Here is a 19,621-nt window from a genome sequence, read left to right on the forward strand (position 1 = left end):
GGTGGGACTGCAGGTGTTGGGACTGCAGGTGTTGGGACTGCAGGTGGGACTGCAGGTGTGACTGCAGGTGGTGGGACTGCAGGTGGGACTGCAGGTGTGACTGCAGGTGGTGGGACTGCAGGTGGGACTGCAGGTGGGACTGCAGGTGTGACTGCAGGTGTGAGCCATCGCACCAGCCAGAGTCGAACTGCGTCTCTAGCGAGAGCAGCCACTGTAATATAAAGGCTCGGGAATTCCACCTCATGTTTGCTGCCGTGACACTTGCCCTCTGAGTATCAGTTAGCTATTGTCACCATTATGCTGTCTAACAAACCATCCCCACATCTCAGTGGCAAACAGTAATAATCATTTATTTCTTACTCATGAATTTGTGGGTTGGCTGGGCAGCCCTGCTCCACATGCCTCTCATCCTCTTCCTAGGACCAGCAGGGGCAGGTTCATCTCTGGCTGATGGCAGGGCCCTGAGAGAGGGCACATCTAACCCCACAGGCACATTTCCAGTTTTGCTGTGTCATGCCTGCTGGCATCCCTTTGGCCAAGCCCAAAGTCAAGGGGTGGGAAACGGAGGCTATGGCGAGGGTGTGAGTGTGGGTGAAAAACTGGGGCGGGTCATTCAATCTACGTTACCAGTTTCCTGACAATGTAAGTTAAGAGAAAGAGCTTTGTGGCTCACGCCTGTAATTCCATCACTTTGGGAGGCCGAGGCCGGCGGATCACAAGGTCAGGAGATGGAGACCATCCTGGCTAACATGGTGAAACCCCGTCTCTACTAAAAATACAAAAAATTAGCCAGGCGTGGTGGTGGGCACCTGTAGTCCCAGCTACTCGGGAGGCTGAGGCAGGAGAATGGCGTGAACCCGGGAGGCAGAGCTTGCAGTGAGCCGAGATTGCGCCACTGCACTCCAGCCTGGGCAACAGAGCGAGACTCCGTCTCAAAAAAAAAAAAAAAAAAAAAAAGGTAAAACTGGTTTGCTAGTCCAATTATTTAGTGAATCAGTCCAGTTTATTAGAAATCCCAGTGAGGTTGTTTTCAGAAGTGCGGCAGGTCTGACCGGATCATTTGCAGAAAGCTCTGTTCTTGCCTTGGGACAGTCATGCCCGCACTGGGAATGTGAATTTACTCACTGTTCTCTCGCCGCTGCTTCTGCCCGCCTGCGACCAATTCCCTACCACACTGAGCTCGTTTGAGACTTTAGTTTCATATTTTTAAGACCAGCTTAGTGCATCATCTCTGTCTTTATTTCTCCCTTCAGCACTTACTGTAGTCGATCTCTTTTATTTTCTTAGATTCTTTGGGGGAAGTTTATAGGTGGGATGAACCCATATATGCATGAAAATGTCTTTATTTTGCACCCCCACTTTAAGGCTAGATTAGCTGGGTCTTGGATCCTAGATTACGAATAGTTTTTTCTTTGGAATGTTAGAGAAATTGCTCTACTATCTTTTAGGATTCGGGATTGATGATAAGTCTTGATGTCAAGCTGATTTTCATTCTATTGTGACAACTTATTCTCTCTGTCAGAAAACTATGAGGATTTTCCTTTTTTCCTTGGTATTCCAAAATTTTGCTGCAATGTGCTTAGATTTCTAAAATTCCACTTTACTTTTTTTTTTTTTTTTGAGATGGAGTCATGCTTTGTCGTCCAAGTTAGAGTGCAGTGGGGTGATCTCAGATCACTGCAACCTCCGCCTCCTGGCTTCAAGTGATTCTCCTGCCTCAGCCTCCCAAGTAGCTGGGATTACAGGTGCGCCACCATGCCAGGCTAATTTTTGTATTTTTAGTAGAGAAGGGGTTTTGCCGTGTTGGCCAGGCTGGTCTCGAACTCCTAGCCTCAAGTGATGGTCTCGGCCTCCCGCTTTATTTAATTAATTTATTTTTGGACGGAGTCTTGCTCTGTCACCCAGGCTGGAGTGCAGTGGCGCGATCTCGGCTCACTGCAAGCTCTGCCTCCTGGGTTCACGCCATTCTCCTGCTTCAGCCTCCCGAGTAGCTGGGGCTACAGGCGCCCACCACCATGCCCGGCTAATTTTTTTTGTATTTTTTTAGTAGACACAGGATTTCGCTGTGTTAGCCAGGATGGTCTTGATCTCCTGACCTCATGATCCGCCTACCTCGGCCTCCCAAAGCGCTGGGATTACAGGTGTGAGCCACTGTGCCCGGCCATGAGTTCCCTGTCCTTCTCAGGGACAGGGAGTCAGTGATTCCTGGGGAGACTGTCTTTCTTCTCTGGACCAAGTATTCATACTTTCTATATCAACTGGGGGCAAATGCTGTGCGAAGCTGGTGACCTTGCTGATTTATTCCCAGAACATGATGCATTTCCTTCCCCTTTCTTTCCCTTTTGTGCTACTTCTAATTAAGGAAGATGTTTCTGTCATTTATGGGATTTTGGTTCGGAGAGAGGTCAATCAGGGGTGCTTGTTCCTCCATCTGGCCCTGATCTGCGTTTTTAGCAAAACAACTGAGTTTGGAAGTTTGAAACTAACGACATTAGGGCTGGGAAATTTCTTAATGTAAATATATTTTAGCAGAGTTAATGAAAACTTGGAGTGCTTACAAAGTTGGATATCTTACATGTGTGACAAATTATATATAAACCAGATTTCATTTCCTGTTTTTTTTTTTTTTTTTATTTTTTCTTCTTTTTAATCAGCAAAGGAAAAATGGCAAGAAAACCAAGTCTCCTATCTCATAACTACACATTTTAGGGGAGAATGCATACTGAAACATTTTCAACATTTGCTGTTAAAATGAATACAATTTTACAAAAAGAAATCCGCCCCCCACACAAAGCATAAAGTTCTAGGCAATGACGAGCCCCTCAGTCAGAAATGGTCCAGGCTTTGCCTCCAGGAGCCCGTTGGCCCTAGCCTGCTGCTGTTGGCAGCCGCAGTGCAGTTTCCCTCACACATCTCTCATCACTATGGTGATTCTTGTTAAATAAAGTGAGCAGTACTGATCATGTGCACTAGTGCCTTCTTCTGCGTTTCATCTGTGGCTGTCAGTTTCCACAACCCATGTATTCAATAAAGATTTGTTGATTATCTACTATGTGCTTGGGCCCAGTGATGCAAAGATGAATAGGACAAGATACTTGCCCTCGAGGAAGCTTTATATAGGGGAGAAGAGGCAGAACAGTTAGATTCCATGGATCCTCTGGCACTTGGAGTCCAACTTTACATGTTTTTGTGAAGTGACTGAATTTAACAATGTTTTATGCTTGTATAATTTTTCAAAAAATATGTTTAACTTTCAAATGGGAGATGCATGACATAGTTCAAACCATCAAAATGATATGAAAAGATATCCCCACCTGCTCATTCTCCTTCCCCCACCTCCCCCTCTAGGTAACCTTTTACTTTGAGACAGAGTCTTGCTCTGTTGCCCAGGTTGGAGTGCAGTGGCGCCATCTCGGCTCACTGCAAGCTCCGCCTCCCGGGTTCACGCCATTCTCCTGCCTCAGCCTCCCGAGTAGCTGGGACTACAGGCGCCCGCCACCACGCCCAGCTAATTTTTTGTATTTTTAGTAGAGACCGGGTTACCATGTTAGCCGGGATGGTCTCGATCTCATGACCTTGTGATCCGCCCATCTTGGCCTCCCAAAGTGCTGGGATTACAGGCTTGAGCCACCACACCTGGCCTTTTTTTTTTTATATATATATATATATATATATATATATATATATATATATGGAGTGTCGCTCTGTCACCCAGGCTGAAGTTCAATGGTGCGATCCCAGCTCACTGCAACCTCCGCCTCCTGGGTTCAAGTGATTCTTCTGCCTCAGCCTCCTGAGTAGCTGGGATTACAGGCATGCGCCACCACACCTGGTTAATTTTTGTATTTTTAGTAGAGACGGGGTTTCACCATGTTGGCCAGGCTGGTCTTGAACTCCTGACCTCAGGTGATCCGGCCGCCTCGGTCTCCCAAAGTGCTGGGATTACAGGCATGAACCACCGCGCCCGGCAGAGTCAGAATATTTCTAACCCTTTCTTGTTTCCCAGTACCAACTAATATTTGCACCCTTTTTTTCAAAGTACTGTATTTGTTTTTGGGTACCATTAAAGATTCTATTTGCAAAAGGAAAGCCACTCGTAAGTGGACAATGTGGTACACTTGCTGTGTGGTGTTCAGATGAGAACGCACTGAAGGAACTAAGTGTCGCTGGGGTGATGTGGAGGGCAGGCTGGCCGGGGTCCACATTCAGGCTGTTGAGCAGCCAGAGGGAAGGTCAGGGCCAGACTGTGAAGAACGTGAGCTGCCGCACTCAGAGCTCTGGGTGTTTCCTGCAAGCAATGGGCAGCCACAGAGGGTTTCACAGAGGAGGAAGGAGGTGGCCAGAACTCCGTTAAGGCAGATATGAATTCCAGTGGCTGTGAAGGATGGGGAAGAGACTGCAATGATTCTGTAACTTTTAATTGTTCCATTTACCTGCTATGGTAGCACACGAATGCTACCACTCCTTACATGACACGGAGGGGCCTGGGGACAAACCCGGGGGACGAGGAATCTCTCTACGATGCTTTCCGACTGCAAAGGTTGAGGGCCACTTTCCCACTTGGTTCCTGAAGGGCGGTCCTTCTCATCGCCATGCAGTGCATGTTGATTCAAACACTATGTGAGTCACTTCAGGCTCACAGAGCAGCTGGTGCCTCAGAACCAGGGCTCCGTATCCTTGAATCGAAGCGTGAGATTGTTTATCACTTTCAAGGGAGCAGATCATTAGTGGGGCAATACCTTGTTCCAGACATGGTGAAGAGGGGGCGGCAGGGCTGAGAAGAGAAGCCCAGCTTCCTGAAGCTCTGCTCAGCTGCCTTCTGCCCACCCAGTGGCCCTGCCAGCCGTGTTTGTCTGGCTCCTCAAGCAGCGATGCCGTGTGCGGTTTCCATGGCAGTGGGCCCCGGAGGGCAGCCGGGGACACAGCCAGGTGGCTCGCAGCTCACCTGACTGGCTGTTGGCAGGAGGCAGGCGGCCTCCTTCTGCTTCTCTGTTCCTGGAGCTTTCAGAATGTCTTCAGTTACTCCCTTTAGGAGTCTGATCTCTGTGTGAGAGAAACTTAAAGTTCTGGGCTTATAAAGGGTACACTTTATCTCCGAGCGATTGCCTGGCAGTCATGCAGAATGCCAGGGCGGAAAAGTACCGGGAAAGCGCACATCTCTGCAAGGGAGGCTGGAACTCAGGGGCCCAGCTTCCCACGGTGGGCAGCAAGAGCACGCTTTGCACAGAGGAAAGACAGGCTCCACCAGCAAGGGCCACAGGATGACCTTCACAGGGTCATTGGCACCCGGCCCTTGGGGCTCAGGGTCTGGCATCTTTGATTCATGAACTCAAGAAGACTGTGTGGGTCAGAGTTGCCTCCTGCAGCACACAACTGTTGGCTTAATCACTGTCATCGTTCCAGAGAGGACTCATCACAGGATTATTAGGAATCCAGAATCCAGTGGGGGAAACACAAACTCTCAAACAGAGAAGTCAAAATCAGGTCCAAGTTCACGGTGAGCCTTTTCAGTAAGTGCTTCCTGCTCCAAGTTGTAGGCTGTGGCTGCTGAGCTCCCAGCCTGGGGTATTAGGGAAGCCAGGCATGGGGCTCGGCCCTCAGGGTGGGTTCTGGCAGACCACAGGCTTTATGCCAGGAGCTAACACTTAAAAGAATTGCATGACAGGGATGGAGAGAAAGGCCCGGGGCCTAGGACTCAGGCTCTGTCTCCAGAAAGGAAGATGCTCCAGCAGTTCCCATCCAATAGAGACATGAATGTTGGGTCCGCTGGAACATGAGACAGAGCAAAGCTCTTCCTATCTGCTTAGGACCCTAAAGAAATGGCCCTGAGGCCACATGTTCTTCTAGACTTGTTGAAGGATCAACAGCGGAGTGAAACATATTTTAGTATCAAGCACCACTGGGAAACAAAAAATAAAACTCACTGGGCTGGGCGCGGTGGCTCACGCCTGTAATCCCAGCACTTTGGGAGGCCGAGGCGGGCAGATCATGAGGTCAGGAGATCGAGACCATCCTGACTAACACGGTGAAACCCCATCTCTACTAAAAATAGAAAAAATTAGCCGGGTGTAAAAATAGAAAAAAATTAGCCAGGTGTGGTGGCGGGCGCCTGTAGTCCCAGCTACTCGGGAGGCTGAGGCAGGAGAATGGCATGAACCTGGGAGGTGGAGCTTGCAGTGAGCGGAGATCACGCTACTGCACTCCAGGCTGGGTGACAGAGCGAGACTCCATCTCAAAAATAAATAAATAAATAAATAAACTCATTTGAAGACCACACACGAGACAAAAGCAGATTTCATTTTCTTAAGGGGCAACATCTTTTTTGCGCTAATCACCTACCATTAAATCATGAACAAAGACAATGAAATTCCTGTTGGTAACCCCCAAACTAATTAAGTAGATTTCTTGGGTTCTGTATTATGAGCAGTTAGAGGAGACGGAGAGGGAGGGGTAAGTCCATTCAATCGCACTGCAGGAAAACAGTTTTTAAGTACTTACTAGGTTTTAGGTTCCAAAGTAGGAACTGAGAGACCCAGCCCAAGCCCCCAGTGGCTGGGGTTTTCCTGGCATTCAGGAAAGCAAGCAGCCAGCCAGTAGGTAGATGGAGGCCCAAAGCTCTGGTCCTGGGGCAGCGGCTGGAGTGAGAGGGCCGGCATGGGGGTGTGGACTCCACATTGCCCACAGAAGAGGCCTTTAAACAGGACAGATGGGATTCTCAGAGACCACCGTGGCTGGTGGGTGGGGCAGGGGAGATGAGACTGTCATGGAGACAGAGAATCCAGTGAGATGTCTACAGTGGAAAGCCAGAGGGCAAACAGTGGAGGTGTGAGTGGAGGGGTGGGTGCGGATTCTCGAAACCCCTGGGCTGGCCCAATGCCCGGGTATAGGAGGAGAGAGAGGGAGGAGTCTGGCCAGACCCCGCAGCTTCCGGCCTGGGCAGCAGCAAGGAAGACCATGCCATTCACCAGGATGAGGACTGGAGGGTGCCTTGTGGGGGTGTGATGGTACAGGATAGTGGGAGAGAGAATGATGAGTTTGAATTTAGTTGATTTTATTAGGTAGTGTATTGGTCAAGGCTCTACCGGAGAAACAGAAACAGAACCAGTATGTATATTCATATATACAGAGAGAGAGATGCATCGCAAGGAACTGGCTTCCCCAGAGGTGGGGCTGTCAGGGCAAGTCAGGAATCCGTAGGCCAGGGCACTGGAAGGGCGGGTGGGAACTCTCAGGCAGGCGCCGACGCTGCAGTCCAGACAGGGTTTCTCCATCCTCAGGGAAGCCTCAGTTCTGCTCAAGGCCTTTCATCCTATTGGATGAGGCTGACCCAGGTTACCAAGGATAATCTCCTTTTCTTAAAATTGGCTGACTGCAGACGTGATTTGCATCTACAAAATGCCTTACAGAACACCTAGGCTAGTGTGGAGTTTGTTAAAGTCAATTAAAATGAAGACCAGGTCTGAAGAATTCTGAGCAGACAAAGCCGGTTAGGCCCATACGCGACCTTCACCTTGCTTGATTTGCAAACATAAGTGAAACTTAACTTGAGCTATTTCTTACAAATGTCTATGTTAAAGAGAAACAGAACTTAAGCTCAACTAGTCAGAATCAGCCAAAAAACTTCTAATTATATAACTAAGGACTTTCCAGTGGGATAGACCAAATAAGGCAACTTGTAATTATAACCAATTAAATATTTTCTCAGCATCACTTCCACATTTACCCTATAACACCTGTGCCTTTGCATCTTCAGTGCAACCCTCGAACCACCTCTGGTTTGGAGCTGCCTGATTCGTGAATCACTCTTTGCTCAAATAAACTCTTTAACATTTTATTGCCTTGGTTTACTTTTTTAACAGATTAAATAACCGAGTACTATAGTCTAGGCAAGTTGACACATAAAGCTGACCATCGTGGCCAGGTGCTGTGGCTCACATCTGTAATCCCAGCACTTTGGGAGGCTGAGGTGAGAGGATCACTTGAGCCCAGGAGTTCAAGAGTAGCCTGGGGAACATGGCCAAACCCTGTCCCTGCAAAACATGATTAGCTGCATATGGCGGTGCACACCTGTAGTCCCAGCTACTTGGGAGGCTGGAGTAGGAGGATTGCTTGAGCCCAGAGCAAGGCCCCCCCACCCCCCCTTTTTTTTTTTATGAGACGGAGTCTCACTCTGTTGCCCAGGCTGGAGTGCAGTGGCGCAATTTTGGCTCACTGCAACCTCTGCCTCTGGGGTTCACGCCAGTCTCCTGCCTCAGGCTTCTGAGCAGCTGGGACTACAGGCGCCCACCACCACGCCTGGCTGATTTTTTTTGTATTTTTAGTAGAGACAGGGTTTCACCATGCAAGCCAGGATGGCCTCGATCTGACCTCGTGATCTGCCCGCCTTGGCCTCCCAAAGTGCTGGGGTTACAGTTGTGAGCCACCGCGCCCAGACAGCCCTGTCTTAAAAAAAAAAAAAAGGACAAAAACACAAAACCAAGTAATTATAATCTGTTGCCCAGGATGGCGTGATCATAGCCCACTGCAATCTCAAACTGGGGAGAACTAGCAGGAGTTTGAGATGGGAGGAAAACACTTATAATCATCCTCTACAACGTGTATATATCACTTTATGCTCCTCACAGCTCTCCCCAAAGGAAACCACAGTGAAAGAGTTTCTGTGTCTCCATCCACAGATGGGAGGGGGATTTGCACAGGAAACAGAAACTGGGGGTCCTTAGCAACTGGGTAAGATGGGAAGCCATGGGACCCAGGGAGGGTGTGAAAGTCATGAGACACAGAGGAGACTCTGGGGACACCATGAATAGGGGACAGGGTGGAAGGGAAACCAGGAGTGGGGGCACATGGAAGCATCAGTCAATAGAATCCCAATGAGCTGGTGCATGATGAGTCCAGAGCAGGTGGCCAGGCAGCCCCACTGGCTGTGCAGCAGAGGGACAGGGAGCAGGGGTGCCAGGGTGGATGATGTTCTTCACACCCAGTTCTGCAGGAAGAAACACCCCGCCCTGCAGTCAAGGTTGGGGGCCTTGCTAAGAGCAGGTCAACAGTATGTTGAAGAAGAGGGAATCAAAGCTTCTATGTTGTGCTGCTGAGAGCAGGGGGCAAGGGTGGTTGACACTTTGTTTAAGGTTCAGCATCATGAGTTTCTGGTTGAGCAAAGGTTTTCCTGGAGCCTTATTTGGGATTGTGCATAAGAATTTGAGGATGAGGGGTTGACACCATGTAAGAAGGGAGGAGGAGACCCAGCCTATGGCAAGAGGCGGCATGAAGAGTAAAGATGATCAGTGAGATCATCTCACATAGGGTGGTGGTTCAGGGGCTTGGCAGACATGACCCACTCCTCAGTTTTACACTGTGCCCTGTTGTGTACAATGGTGGACCCAACCCTACGCCCCCTACTTCTCCAAAACCTGGAGGGACAGTCTGTACAGCATGACAAAAAAACTGTCTACCAAGTGCATGTGAAGGCCTGGCCACTGTGCTGGACCCCTGCGAGTTGTGGTGACCCTTACAGGTGCCCTAACTCCTCCCTGGAGCAGGATCTTTCTGGGCCCCACATCAAATGAAGGCCCAGGGCACTTGCAGATACGGTGGTTACTGGCTTAGCCCATCACTCTCTCAGGGGGATTCGAATGGGAAGGAGTACTTCCCTCTAACACGCAGCCCATGTCCTGGACCTGGAGTGGACTGTTTCCAGTCATCTTCTGAGGCCCAGAGGAACAAGTGCCGTGACTTATGTAGCTCTTTATGGAGACAGATCTCCTGTCTGCCATCTCTTCTTTCCCAGGCCTTCTCTCTTGATACCCTTGGCTGTTCTGATAAGCTTCGGCCTCTCACTTCCTTAGGCATACTCATCAGAAAGTCCCTCTGTTTTATGGTAAAGATTTTTTTTTCCCCTAGAGTTCATGGGATGAAGCTTCTAAAGCTCTTGGAATTCTCCAAGTGACAAGAGTTGTGTTTGTTATTCATGGTGGCCCTTGGACCACATCTGAGTTTATGCTATCAAGACACAGGATAGGCCAGGCGCGGTGGCTCACACCTGTAATCCCAGCACTTTGGGAGGCCGAGGTGGGAGGATTGCTTGAGGCCAGGAGTTTGAAACCATCCCGGACAACACAGATCTCATCTCAAGCAAAACAAAACAAAACAAAACAAAACAAAACAAAACAAATCACCACCACCACCAGGATTCTCCTGCTAACAGCTGGTCTGGGATCAAAGAACTCACCCAAATATTAGTAACATAATAGCTACAACTTCAAATTCATACAGAATACTGTAAGAAAAACCCTGAAAAAGAGAAACAGAATTTCTCTGCAGATGAAGAAAATATGTCAGAAAAATGTTGCCAAAGGCAGAGGAAAATTGCACCCCAAATTTCCAACATATATCAAGAAAAAAAACCTCAGTGAAATAGTTGCAACTATAAAGACCACAAAGCAGAAATGTAAGAACTCAGGATAGAAATAGCCAGACAAGAGGAAGAGATGACCAGATAGCAGGTGGACATTATGCACTGGTAGAATTAGAAAAAAAAAATAGAAGAAAAGGCAAACCTATTTCAGAATGAACATGGAATTAAAAGGTGTTGAAGAGAGATAGAGTTGAAAGCATGCTAAGGCACATAGATGACAGAAATGAGGAAAAAGCATGAACTAGAAGTAAAGGGATGAAGCAGGTTAGAAATATCAGGAAAAGTGGTAAAAGCCTTTGAAATGGACCAGAAGAATGATTAGGTGTCTTCAGTGGAACACTGCTTTGGATCACAGTGTAAAATGAAGCACTCTCTTCCAGGCCACCCACTTCTGGGTCTGTGCTTTTCATTGTCTTTGTGCTGTTTTGTAATTTTGTAAGCTGTAGATAAGCAACAGCAATGAAAGGATTTTTACCTGTAGATGTGCAAGTTAATTCTTTCTGGTAGAAAGAACACTTGATTCCCCATCGTGGCAGGCAGAGTAACAGACCCCCAAAGATGTCAACAGTGTGAGTATGTTACTTTACATGGCAAAACAGACTCTGCATATGTAAATTAGGTAAAGATCTTGAGGTGAGGAGATCACCCTGAATTATCTCGGAGGGCCCGGTGTAACCACAAGGCTCCTTCCAGGAGGAAGGCAGGAGGGCCGGGGTTAGGGAAGGAGATGTGGCTTTGGAAGCAGAGGGTGCAGTGAGGCCTGCCATGAGCCAAGGGATGAGGGCAGCCTCTAGAAGTGGGAAAGGCAAGAAAACAGGCTCTTTCATTTTTTTTTTTTTTTGAGGCAGAGTCTCGCTCTGTCGCCCAGGCTGGAGTGCAGTGGCGCAATCTCGGCTCACTGCAAGCTCCGCCTCCTGGCTTCCCGCCATTCTACCTCCTCAGCCTTCAGAGTAGCTGGGACTACAGGCGCCCGCCACCAAGCCTGGCTAATTTTTTGTATTTTTTTTAGTAGAGACGGGGTTTCACTGTGTTGGCCAGGATGGTCTGAATCTCCTGACCTCGTGATCTGCCTGCCTCGGCCTCCCAAAGTGCTGGGATTACAGGCGTGAGCCACCGCGCCTGGCCAGAAAACAGGCTCTCATGGGGCCTCCCGAAGGAACTCCACTCTGTCCACCCACTTTGGACCTCCCATCTCCAGAACTGCAAGACAATACATTTGCTGTTTTAAGCCACTTACATTTGTGATAATTTGTTATAGCAGCAAGAGGAAGCTAATGCAAACCCTATCAAAAAAGAGCCAATTTGATATATATTTATACATCCACTTCATGATCCATAGGTGTCTCTGTTCTTTGAATTCTCCTTTGAACTAATTGTGGTAGCTTACTGATTTTCTCATTCATTCACGAGTTGAGTCAAATATTTTAAATGTGTGTATTTTTATTTATTTGTTTCTTTATTTCGGAGACAGTCTCACTCTGTAACTCGGGCTGGAGTGCCGTGGTGTGATCATGGCTCACGGCAGCTTTGAACTCCTGCACTCAGGTGATCCTCCTGCCTCAGCCTCCTGAGGAGCTTGGACCACAGGCACATGCCACTATGCCTGGCAAATTATTTTTTAATTTTTGTAGGGACAGAGTCTCAGCGTGAATAAGAAGAGACAGCAGACACCAACACTGAGATGACACAGATGTTAGAATTATCTGATAAGAATTTTAAAGCAGCTGTCATAAAATGCTGCAATGTGCACATGATGAATGCGCTTGAAACAAGTGAAAGAGGAGAAAGTCTAGGGAAAGAAATAGATGATATTAAGAAATAAATGAGGCCGGGCGCGGTGGCTCACGCTTGTAATCCCAGCACTTTGGGAGGCCGAGGCGGGCGGATCATGAGGTCAGGAGATTGAGACCACGGTGAAGCCCCGTCTCTACTAAAAATACAAAAAATTAGCCAGGCGTGGTGGCGGGCGCCTGTAGTCCCAGCTACTCGGAGAGGCTGAGGCAGGAGAATGGCGTGAACCCGGGAGGCGGAGCTTGCAGTGAGCCGAGATTGCTCCACTGCACTCCAGCCTGGGCCACAGAGCAAGACTCTGTCTCAAAAAAAAAAAAAAAAACAGAAAAAAGAAATAAATGAGGCCAGGCACAGCGGCTTATGCCTGTAATCCCACCACTTTGGGAGGCCGAGCTCGGCGGATCACCTGAAGGAGTTTGGGACCAGCCTGGCCAACATGGTGAAACCCCATCTCTACTGAAAATACAAAAAAATTAGCCAGGCATGGTGGCATGCACCTGTAACCCCAGCTCCTTGGGAGGCTGAGGCAGGAGAATCACCTGAACCCAGGAAGCAGAGGTTGCAGTGAGCCGAGATTGCACCACTGAACTCCAGCCTGGGCGGCAAAGAGTGAGACTCCATCTCAAAAAAAAAAAAAAAAAAGTATGGATAAAATATAGAACAACAATATAAAAACTCAATGGATGGGTTTAACAGCAGAATGGAGAGGACGGAGGAAAGAAATCCATGAACTTGGAGGTACAATGACATACATTATCCAATTGGAATAGCAGGAAGAAAATAGCCCGGAAAAACCAACAACCCATTAGCAAGTCACTGCTCAACGGCAGGCCCTTCGCCTTCCTGTTCACTGAAGTATCCCAAATGCTCTGTCCAGCACCTGGCCTGTGGTGGGCACTCATGTTTGTTGAATGCTCTAATGCCCTGTGGGTGTGGATTCCCCTTTGTCAATGTTTTGGTTTGTTTGGTTTTGGTTTTGGTTTTGACCAGTTTAAGTGAAGTGTTTTTTCTGAAGGCGCTGAGACAGAATTGGATTCATGCCTCCCTCCTGGCTTCTGGTGGCTGCAGAAATCCTTGACCTTCTTTGGCTTTTGGACGCGTCACTGCCACCTGTGTCTCCGTCTCCACATCGCCTTCTCCTCTTTGCCTTTTGTCTCCAGTGTCCTTCTTCCTTTTCTTACACTGTCATTGGATTCGGGGTCCACTTTGACTCCGGGATGATCTCAACTTGAGACTCTGAATTACAGTTGCAAAGACCCCTTTCCAAATAAGGTCACACTCAGCTTCAGGGGTTAGGAGCTGGACAGACATTTTTGGAGGCCTATTCACCCCCTACAGAGATGGAAAACAGATGAGTGGCTGTCAGAGGTTAGGGATGGTGGGGACACGGCTGTGTAGGTGACTATCACGGGGTGGCTCCCAAGGGTGATTTTTGTGGCAATGGGACAGTTTTGTATTTTGATTGTAATAGTTACATGAAACTACACATATGATAAGATGACACGCACTGGGTCGGGCTTGGTGGCTCATGCCTGTAATCCCAGCATTATGGGAGGCTGAGATGGGCAGATCACCTGAGGTCAGGAGTTAGAGATCAGCCTGGCCAACAAGGTGAAACGCTTTCTCTACTAAAAATACAAAAATTAGCCGGGCGTGGTGGGGGGCGCCTGTAATCCCAGCTACTCCGGAGGCTGAGGCATGAGAATGGCTTGAACCCGGGAGGCAGAGGTTGCAGTCAGCTGAGATCATGCCACTGCACTCCAGCCTGGGCGACAGAGTGAGACTGTGTCTCAAAAAAGAAAAAAAAAAGATGACGCACATTGTACCAATGTCAATTTTCCCGGTTTTGATGTTGTACCATAGTTATGTAAGATACTGTCACTGGGAGAAACTGTGTGAAGTGTAAATGGGGACATCTCGATACTATCCTTGCAACTTCTGTGAATCTATAATTGTTTCCAAATAAAATGTTCAACAAAACCCTATGTGCACATGCACACACAGACACAAACGTAAGCAAAGTCAAAAGACAAATGACAAACAGGCAAAAGAATTCTTTTCTTTCCCAAAACAAGACCCAAATTGATTCAGCAGACATTTTAATTAGGAAATCCCGTAAATCAGGACCACGCTAATTTCGGACACTCCATTATGAAGCAGACATCTACATCTGGAGGATGAACAAGCCGTTAAATCTCTTAAAAACTGGCTTTGCTATCTTTGCATTTGGGGGTAGGACCTTCGTAAGACACCATTAAGCTTCAAAGGGCAAAGCCTGTGATTTCTCCTCGGGGAAAGCCACATTTCAAAACCAGCTTCAGTCACAAAGAACAGCTGCATGGGAGAAGGAGACAAACCGCACGGGTGAGGACGTGCAGAGGCTGAGGCCCACAGCTTCACAGAGGCCAGCGCAGAGCAGAAAAACATCCAGGGTCTCTTGTCCATTCCTACAGATACCAGCAAGGGTGGAATAAGAAAGTTTGGCTGGGAGGATAGGAGAGAGGCTCAAGAGATTGTTTAGGTGGGCACGGTGGCTCACGTCTATAATCCCGGCATTTTGAGAGGCCAAGGCAGGAAGATTGCTTGAGGGCAGGAGTTTGAGATCAGCCTGAGCAACATAACGAGATTGCATCTCTACACAAAAATACAAAAATTAGGCAGGGCGCGGTGGCTCATGCCTGTAATCCCGGCACTTTGGGTAGCCGAGCAGGGGGTGGATCACGAGGTCAGAAGTTCAAGACCAGCCTCGCCAAGATAGTGAAACCCCGTCTGTACTAAAAATACAAAAATTAGCCAGGCGCTGTGGCAGGTGCCTGTAATCCCAGCTACTTGGGAGGCTGAAGAAGGAGAATCGCTTGAACCTGGGTGGCAGAGGTTACAGTGGGCCAAGATCATGCCACTGCACTCCGGCCTGGGCAACAGGGTGAGACTCCGTCTCAAAAAAAAAAAAAAAAAAAAAAAAAAAAAAAGCCAGCATGGTGGTGGCATGCACCTGTGCTCCCAGCTACTAGGGAGACTGAGTCAGGAGGATCACTTGAGCCCAGGAGTTTAAGGCTGCAGTGAGCCAAGATGGTACCACTGCACTCCAGCCTCGGCAACAGCCCCTAAAAAGCCAGTTTTTAAAAGATTCAATGGCTTATTCATCCCCAGATGTAGATGTCCACTTCATAATGGAGTGTCTGAAATTAGAGTGGTCCTGATTTATAGGATTTCCTGATTAAAATGTCTGCTGAATCCATTTGGGTTTTATCTTGGAAAAAAAAAGAATTTTTTTTTTTTTGCCTGTTTGTCATTTGTCTTGTTGTTTGTCATTTGTGAGACCCTGTCTGAAAAAAAAAAAAAGGAAAAAGATTGTGACTGCTTCTGAGCGCTCTTGGTGTGGCTAGAGTGGCCTTGTGGGAAAAGAACAAATTCTGTAAAGAAGAAAGCAAGAAAAAGCAAGTACTTCTCCCCACACATCCCCTTGCCTGTTTGCGTCCTCTGGAGACTCCAGGAAGTAGCGGAGCACAAACAGGGCTCTTCTTGGTGTGAGAAAGAAAAGACACCGCGGTGAGTTAGCTTTCCCAGGAACTGCACGGCCTCCCACCTACAGCCAACCCTGACCTTGAACTGCGACTGGCAGGGTCGAGTCCTTTTCAAGTGCACTCTCAAATTCAACTCTCAAATTCCCCTTCAAAACTGTCCAGGTCCCTCCAGTCCCCTGAATGGAGTTGACATCTCCCACCTTCAAAAGCCATAAACTGGTGGGAGAAAGGGTCGGCCCCAACCCACCCATGGCCAAGCTGTTACATTTTCTCCCTGACCCCGTAACACCACTTTCACTAAGCTCCTCCACCGAAAAATCACAACAAAATGTATGCGTGTCCTTAGTTTTTAGTATTGTTATAACCCTCAAGATTCCCAACCCTCGGAGCCCTGTCTTTAAATAATCCAAGCTCATGATGCCCCCAAGGGCTAAGACAGGCTCAAGGTGATGCCAGCAGCTGCCCCAGTTCTCCCCGTTTATCCCAGGTCTTTGGCCCCGATGGCCACCAGTGCGTTCCTTCCCTGTGGCCCACACCACTTCTCCCATCCAGAGGTGGGATCTATTTCCTATTCCTTAAATCTGGGCTGACCTTGTGACTTTCTATGACCAAAGGAATGCAGAAGTGACATCCCATGACTTTGGAATCCAGGCCTTAAGAGGATTGGCAGCTTCTGTTTCCTCCCTCTTGAAAGCCAGCTGCTATGTAAGAAGGCTGACTTCCCTGCGACTACCATGCTGTGAGGAGGCCCAAGCCGAGGTGACGTGGCTATGCAGACGAGCACGAAGGCACTGGACAGTGAGTGAAGGCTTCGTGGACCATCCAGCTCAGCCAAGCTGCGGGCCAAATGTAGCCAAGTGAGTAACCCCAGCTGGTAGCAAGTGGAGCAAGAGACACCCAGCTGGGCCCACTCAACCCGCAGAATCCTGAGGAATAAGAAATTATGTTGCTTTAAGCCATTAGGTTTTGAGGTAGTTTGTCATGCAGTAATAGATAAAGACAGCTTTTACTTTCCTAAGAAAGAGACCAAGGACTACAAAGAAAAAATGGGCAAAAGAAAGAAATAGTTCATACAGAATGAAATGCAAATGATCCTTAAACATCAAGAGATGCTCAACCCCAGTTGTAATAAGAGAAATGCAAATTAAATTGCCCTTAGACATCATTTTGCACAATTCAATTTGGCAAAAATCCAAAATTGTAAAATACAGTGTCGGTGTGGCTGTGAGGAAACAGGTTTGGTTGTGGAGAATACAAAATTGTACAAACCTTATGGAGAGCAGTTTGGCATTGCTTATAAAAAACACAAATGTATTGGCCGGGCGCGATGGCTCATGCCTGTAATCCCAGCACTTTGGGAGGCCGAGGCGGGTGGATCACGAGGTCAGGAGATCGAGACTACCCTGGCTAACACGGTGAAACCCAGTCTTTACTAAAAATACAAAAAATTAGCCAGGCATGGTGGCGGGCGCCTGTATTCCCAGCTACTCAGGAGGCTGAGGCAGGAGAATGGCATGAACCTGGGAGGCGGAGCTTGTAGTGAGCTGAGATGGTGCCACTGCACTCCAGCCTCGGCAACAGAGCGAGACTCCATCTTAAAAAAAACAAAAAACAAACAAACAAAAAAACAAATGTATTTATCCTTTGACCCAGCAATCCTACCTCTGGGAATCTATTCTACAGATAGATATGCATGAATATAAAATAACCCATGAACGAGGTTATACACTACAGCACTGTTTGTAATGGCAAAAGCTTGGAAACAAGCCAAGGGTCTGCCCATGGGGAGCTGGTTGAATAAACATGAACCACAACTGTAAGAAAGAATAAGGAGCTACTTTAGGATATAGTAAGAAAGAAAAGAAGGTGCAGGATACTGTATCAATGATGTTACCTTTCTGTAAGAAAAGAGTGGAAGACAGGAATAAATATATTTGCATTTCCTTGTTGTAGTTGCATAAAGAAATACAGAAAAATAAACAAAAAATGAATAAAAATGGTTATGTGAGTGTGAGAGAGACAGTTGTGGGGAAGATGAAGATGGGAGTTAGAATTTTTTTTTGTATATTTTTATGCCCCATTTTAATTTTTAATTTTTTAGAGACAGAGTCTTGCACTCTTGCCCAGGCTGGAGGTGCAGTGGTGTGATCATGGCTCACTGCAGCCTCGAACTTCTGGGCTTAAGCAATCCTCCTGCCTCAGCCTCTCGAGTAGCTGGGAATATAGGCATACACCACTATGCCCGGCTAAATACAGGCACACAGCACTATGCGTGGCTAAGTTTAATATAAAAATTGTAGAGACGGGGCTTCGCTATGTTGCCTAAGCTGGTCTTGAACTCTTGGCCTCAAGTGATCCTCCTGCCTTGATCTCCCAAACTGTTGAGATTATACGTGTGAGTCACCGTGCCCAGCCTATACTTATTTTATGCCTCATCATGTCATTTTGACTTTTGAACCATGCAAACATGCAACAAATTAAAAGCCAATCTCGGCCGGGCACTGGTGGCTCACGCCTGTAAGCCCAGCACTTTGGGAGGCCGAGGCGGGCAGATCACGAGGTCAAGAGATCGAGACCATCCTGGCCAACATTGTGAAACCCGTCTCTACTAAAAATACAAAAATTAGCCGGGTGTGGTGGCACGCACCTGTAGTCCCAGCTACTCGGGAGGCTGAGGCAGGAAAATCGCTTGAACCCGGGAGGCGGAGGTTGTAGTAAGCCGAGATCGCGCCGCTGCACTCCAGCCTAGGTGACAGTGTGAGACTCTAATAAAAAAAAAAAAAAAAATCTCAGGTGGAGAATGAAACAGAAGGGGACAACGGAAATAGGGAGTGGCTGTTGATGTCGCTGGGATTTCTTTTAAGGATGCTGAAAATGTTCTAAAATTAGATGGTGATGTTGGTTGTACCACTGTGAATATTCTAAAAATCATTAAACTGTATGCTTTACATGGGTGAATTTTATGGTATGTGAAATACATCTCAATAAAGCTGTAAGAAAAGAAGTAAGGCACACATACACCCCAAAACTTTGAGGAGTGAAAAAGAAGATACATCTCAGGTACAGCAAAGATTAAAATGACAGTAAAAAGTACTACGGCTTTGACACAGAAATGCTGGGAAGGGAAGGGCATGGTCCCTGGCAAGGGCTCCACCCCCAGGCCTGCGCCCACGGACCTAGGTGAGGACAGGCATTTTTGTTTTCCTGCCCATCTATTGCATTTTCCAAGACTACCCTGGCCTGCCAAGCCCCTATCTTGTGCCTACAGAAACCCGAGACCCTAGCAGGCAGACACACAGGTGGCTGGACAGAGGAGCACATTAGCAGAGGAACATAAGGGCGGCTGGACCTTGACAGGAGCACATGGGTTGAAGAGCACACCGGCAGGCCGTTGACCGGGGGAATGACATGGAGTTTGGCTGAAGTGGTCGGAGAAGAGTCCAGCCGCTGAGTGGCTGACTCCAGGGGAAAACCATCTCCCTTCTGGCTTTGCCATCTTCCGACAGCTACTTCCACTCAATAAAACCTCGCGCTCATTCTCCAAGCCCATGTGGTGTCTGATTCTTCCGGGACACCAAGGAACCTGGTACACACCTGGGACACGGAAAGCCCTCTGCCCTTGCAACAAGGTAAAGGGTCTAATCGAGCTGGTTAACACAAGCCGCCTACAGACGGAAAACCTAAAAGAGCACATGCAGCACACGCCCACTGGGGCTTCAGGTGCTGCGAACATCCACCCCTAGACGCTGCCTGTCTGTATGTTCTCCTGGAGGCTTGAGCAGTGGGGCCCTGAAGAAGCGAGCCACACCCCCTGTCACATGCCCTGCGAGGAGGACAAGGGAACCTTTCCCGTTTCAACCTGGTGCTCGTAAACTCAAAACTGTCTAAAACA

Source organism: Symphalangus syndactylus, chromosome 7, assembly GCF_028878055.3.
Source record: "Symphalangus syndactylus isolate Jambi chromosome 7, NHGRI_mSymSyn1-v2.1_pri, whole genome shotgun sequence".
NCBI classification, from domain to species: Eukaryota; Metazoa; Chordata; class Mammalia; order Primates; family Hylobatidae; genus Symphalangus; species Symphalangus syndactylus.